Source organism: Solanum dulcamara, chromosome 7 (assembly GCF_947179165.1).
Source record: "Solanum dulcamara chromosome 7, daSolDulc1.2, whole genome shotgun sequence".
NCBI classification, from domain to species: Eukaryota; Viridiplantae; Streptophyta; class Magnoliopsida; order Solanales; family Solanaceae; genus Solanum; species Solanum dulcamara.
Window position 1 is genome coordinate 46,250,259 of NC_077243.1, and position 6,019 is coordinate 46,256,277.

At 39.8% G+C, this 6,019-nt stretch overlaps 1 pseudogene; it reads right to left on the minus strand.

Annotated features, from left to right (window-relative positions):
• Positions 1-1,653: 1,653 nt before the first annotated feature.
• Positions 1,654-1,773, minus strand: LOC129897988 (5S ribosomal RNA; annotated as a pseudogene).
• Between the last annotated feature and the right edge of the window lie 4,246 nt (positions 1,774-6,019).

Here is a 6,019-nt window from a genome sequence, read left to right on the forward strand (position 1 = left end):
ATGAAAGCAATATATGTTACACCCCACATTCTTAAGCTCGAAAGGTCTTTTAAGCTTCTTAGAAGTTATCATGTGAGCCGAATAATCTACAACACTATCAAATGACTCCAAGGAAGGGAGAATATGATGCCCCATAGTAGGAAAGGTTGGAAATAGGGTCATAAGAATCCGGAAGAAGTTGGACACCAAGTAACGAGTCATAGGACTCGAGTTACCTATGTGAGCTACCAACATAGAAGTCTTGCATACTTAAACCACTCGAGTACATACCAAGCTTACATAGCAAGGATTACACTGGTTCTTAAAACAAGACGAAATTACGAACCTATGGGAAAGAAAAAAATGACACGTGGCAGCCTAGGAAGGTGACATGTGGAAGCACCTCAAGAAGACACGTGACCCACCCTCTTGGGGTCAAGTAGGTGACCCACCTACTTAGGGGAGGTGGACCCCACTTCCACATAGCAGTCCCTAATTGGCAGTATGTATGTGTTGGCCCAATGGGGGCTGGACATGTGTCTCCCTTAGGATCTGACATGTGTCACCACCTAAGACAACATATGTATACATGTATTGTGACAAGACTTCATTTTTCATCCAAAACAGCAGCCAAAAAAAGAGGAAAAAAACGTGAAGAGCAAAAAGAAAGGCAACCATGGTTGTAAAGAATTAAAGGTAAGTTCTTAAATTTTCTTCCATGAATTAATTATCTATGTTGTTCCTTAACCACATGGAGATGTGTATATGCATCTTACGATTTTTATGGAACCATATCTTCATCTTTACAATTGGAACAAACAAGAGAAAGTAGACCCACTTGAACAAAACTTACACATACAACCCACATATACATGTCTGCAGACCTCTAAAAATATTATGACATCATATGGAGGGACAGGGACCCCGCCGTACCCCTGAATAGACAAAATAATTTTATACATCAGTGTTCACTACCAAAAACTAGGATCTGATACAATGGAGCCTCTTCCAGCTGAGCTGAGCGGGATCCTAAGCTGACGGACTCCCAAAACCTGTATCTATACCTGCGGGCATAAAACGTAGCCCCCTTGAGAAAGGGGAGTCAGTACGACATATGTATAGAGTATGTAAAACACAATATAGCATAACTAGGACAGGGAAACAGGCGACAAATATATCGTTAAAAAAACCTCGATACCTTTACTCTATAAATTATAAAAACATGCATGCTCAAATTATACCATATAGCCGGCCCTATTAGGGATCCGGTGAATACAACTATAGAACCATCATAGACCCAGTGCCATCACCACCTTATTACAACACATCATCATATATATACATACGTAACCCGACCCTCTAGTGAGGGGCGGTGGATAATGCAAAGGAATTGAGCACAAATCAGACCAAAAGCCAAAATATTGGTTATAGAGTTAGTCGCAAATGATGTTACGATAGATAAATCACCAAAGAAAAAGGAATAGAAAGCCTCCTGTGGTAGAAAATAATGAGAACATAAAGTGAATAGAGGATAGTGGAGTTAAAGGTCTACGCCGGTACTGGATGCAAGATAACAGACGAAAGGACAGGGCAAAACATAAAGACTCGCGAGATAATGCTGAGGTAAATCTTAGGCTAAATCAAGTGCCCGCACATCGAGGAAAGGATTACAATGAAACGCGACACGAAGACTTCCCAGGGAGGTCACCCATCCCAGTATTACTCTCACCCCAACACGCTTAACTTCAAAATTCTGATGGAACTTAATGTGCTAGTGCTGGTATGATCACACGAGATGGAAGAATCGGAACTAGCGGCGGAGGAACGATATGAGATTATGTTCCTAGAATACTATACGTTACGTTAAGGCAATTGTAACAAGGGCGTAAGCAAAATAAGAAGGATTAGCTAATTGCTAACTGAAGACATAATCAACTACCGAGAAATGCGAAAGTAGGTTAAGCCAGACTACCGAGATGGAATTGGTACTACGAGTAAGGTAATACATGGCCACGATTGGACCAAAGACCTACCCCAACATCGAATGTAGTATAAGGGAAAGAAAGGCAAGGTAAGACATGAGAACTAACGAGATAGCACTGAGATATTTTTCGTACCCTCTCATAATCTTGTAAAGGTAAAAGAGTGACATAGGATAATTTGTCTAGAAGGTTACAATTGGGGGTAAGGAAAGTGGTGAAGTAATTTAAATGAAACGGGCAGAACTAGCTGGTTACTATAGGGTGACGAGCTTATATGCCAAAATTCCTTTGGAATTACACCAGATCATGTTAGACAACGCACAGAATGACTACGAGAGACATTATATGAGGGGACCGCATCATTATTTGGTAGCCAACTCTATGGATTAGGAAAAAAGGGGAAGAAGAACCCAAAAGATCGAATGCCAGTTAAAGTTCTGGAAAGAGCCGAAAAGGACTATACGAGGCTAACGATTCCCAATTTATCAACGTCATTACACACCCATTTTATACTCTGTAAGAGTAGGGTGCTATATGGGTTATTGTGAGTAGGCTAACGAATCAGCTCATTTGCTTCCAAGCAAGACCACCTATGCCGCTAGAACTAGGTGAAGTTATATGACAAGGAAGTAGTAAGGTTTCGTGAGGTTTCCTCATCTAATATCCCAGATAAAGGGACTTTAATTATAATTAACGCCTTGAGATCAGTCCAAGAACAGATCAAGAGCACAAACAGGTCTTAGTACCGCATTTCTCCCTGGAGCTACTAAAAAGACTGAGCGCACTATTAGATGCTAGAAGATATGTCACAAGACGGGAGATTAACTTCGAAGGTAGACGGAATGATTATCCATCACTTATCAAGTTGCCTACAATAATAATTACTACTCCAGTATTCCAATGGCCCCGACATAATTAAGCAAGCTATTGACTACAAGCCCAGAGTCGGCAGGAATGATATACAGATAATCGACATCAATATGTAGAGTTCAAGTTGATGATTGGATGTTTATCATAGGGTCACCTAGAAAAGGAACTTGACCCAGAATATGTTAGACGGTATCAAGTTACTCATAAAGTGGGCAACGTGACTGGTAAGTTAAGCTTACCACCTCATTTGGAAATTATACGCCCAGTCCATCAAATACTGACGAGTCACCCAAGGTATATTCTATAAATAAGGTCCAGGAGATGGAGTCCTGTGAGGAAAAAAAACCCATCGCCATCTTAGATTGGCGAACTGGAAGATTGTATACTAAAGACGTGCTTTCCATCAAGATACGATAGAAAAATCAAAAACCAGAAAGAGGATGATCGGGGAACTGAAGAGAACATGAAATACAAGTATTTACACCTGTAACTGATATTTACAGGTAACCCCAATTCCTGAAACACATATATGAAGTATTGGTATGGAAGTATGTGTTAAGAAAATAGCAAAGAATCTCCCTACAATTTGTATAAGGTGCTAAGAGAAGTTTTGTCTAACATTCGGGGATGAATGTTCTAAAGGGGGGAAGGATGTTACACCCCACCCTTTTTAAACTCGGAATGTCGCATAAGTTCCTTGGACATTATCATGTGAGCCGGATACGCTACGACACTATCAAACGGCTCTAAGGAAGGGAGAATGTGATACCCCATAGTAGAGAAGGTTAGAGATGAAATCATAAGAGTACGGAAGGAATTGGAGGCCAAGTAATAGGTCGTAGGACTCGAGTTACCTATGTAAGCTACTAACTTGGAAGTCTTAAATATTAAGCTATCGGAGTACGTACTAAGCTTGCGAAGCATGGATTACATAGGCTCTTAAAATGAGATGAGATTACGAACCCATGGGGAAGGGAACAAGATGAAACGAGGAATCCAATAAGAGAGTGACACGTGGAAGCACCTCAAGCAAGGAGGTGACCCACCTGCCTTCTTGGGGGTGGGGGTGGGGGTGGACCCCACTGCCACGTGGTAGCCCCTTAGTGGTTGCATAGTTAGGTGGTCCAATAAGGGTTGGACACGTGTCACCCTTAGAGGATGACACGTGTCACCTCCTAAGCCAACCTATATATGTATGTATTATGACTAAGTACTTCATTACATATCCAAAAATCACCCAAGAACTTGGAAGAAAAACGTGAAGAAGAGAAAGGAGAAACGCAGCCACGTTTTGGAGAAGTTAAGGTAAGTTTCTTACTTTTCTTCCGTGAATTAATTATCTACGGTGTTCCTCAATTACGTGGAGATGTATATATGTATATTACGATGCCAACGGAACCATATTTTTAGTTCTTCACTTGGAAAACTAAGAGAAAGTTAAAGAGAAAACGCTAGGGCATAGACCCATTTTTGGAGGGGACAGTTGTTAGTAATATTGGTATAACTTCTTGTGTATAGCTTAGTTTCGGGTGATTCAATATGTTTTAGAAAGGTATTTTATAGGTATATAACTTTTAGTTAGACATTCAAATCTATTTTTGCTTTTAGCATCACAAAAAAGGGTGATGAAGTATAGAGAAGGTACTGCCCAGATTTGGTTTTGGAAATCCTACACGGACAACTGTGATTATTTTGGTCATATATTTTCATACAAAATTGCTGTAGGGGTAATTAATTTTTTTTTACTTCCTTCATACACATGTATATAACTTTCATTGAGGCCACAAATCTTGTTTCCTTCAATTACCCCTTCGAAACTAAGCGACAATACAAGACAGTAGGCTGTCCAGAATTCACGTTTTGATAGGTTTGGCGAGTTTTGGCCAATTTTGGGAAAGGTAAGGTTTTTCCTTTCAATTTTAAGCTTATGGTGTTGTTATATGATGTATTACACCCCTCATATGCTGCTGAAAGTTTAAAAATGTCGTAGAAATGCTCGACGTTCAAAATAAACTAAATTGGAATTACTATAGTTAAATTGTCGTCGAAGGATAGTGTTGTTCGTGTGAGGTGCTGCTGCAGGGGTGTGATATGTTGTTGCAGGGAATAAATATATTCTAATGTGGGTTAGGGTGCTGCTTGTTTAATCCACACGACCCCTCATTGCGTATAATGAAAGGTGTTACAAAATAAAGGCTAGACGCCCTATTGTGCTATCGCATTTTTCAATAAGTCATTTGGAGTTTATGTTGTATATTGTTGGTGTGAATTGCTGCAGGTTGTTGTTGTTGGTTGGATGTAGGTCTTAGGGACCTAATTGGAAATTTGGATAGGCCACATTATAGGGGAGGTGCTGCCCAATTTTCATCGACGCCTTAGCGAATAAGTGAACTAGTCGGGAAAACGACTAAGCAAATAGATTCCATTAATACTAAGATATAACCTAGGGTGTTGGAAAGTAAAAGGGGTTGATATTCATACTACTTTCATGTTGAATAGGTTCAAAGGACGGCGAGGCAAGCAGGATAAGGAATAATTCAGACAAGGTATGTAAAGCCTATTCTTTCTTCTTCTGGCATGTCTTAGTTGTAGGTTAAATAGGATATGAGTTCCGGGGTAACTCCATTCTTAGCATCTCTTATTTACGTCTGAATATCGGACTTTTATAATAATTGAACTATTTCCCTGAAAACTTCTCTATGCTAAAGAGATAACAAATGTACAGGCTCCAAGTCTTACAGGCTATATGTTAACAAATGTTTCTGGTTCTATAAGCGATTTGGCTTTACTTTAGTACATGTCTAGAAGCCCCGAGATTATAATTTATATTGCCTATAATGGCATTTAGAAGTCACCCGAAAGGGCTGGCTATATGATATGATTCGAACATGCATGTTTTTATAATTCACAAAGTATAGGTACAGGTTTCTGAATTGATATCTTATCCCCTGTTTCTCTATCTCAGATATGCTTCCAGTGTATTTTGTTACATTTTACATACTCAGTACATATGTCGTATTGACCCTCCTTTCTCGGAGGGCTGCATTCATACCCGTAGGTACAAATACAGATTTTGGGAGTCCATCAGCTTAGGATTCCATGCAGCTCAGCTGGAAGAGGCTCCATTGTATCGGGGCCTAGTTTTTGATACTGTCCATGGATGTATAAAAATTGTTTTATCCATTCAG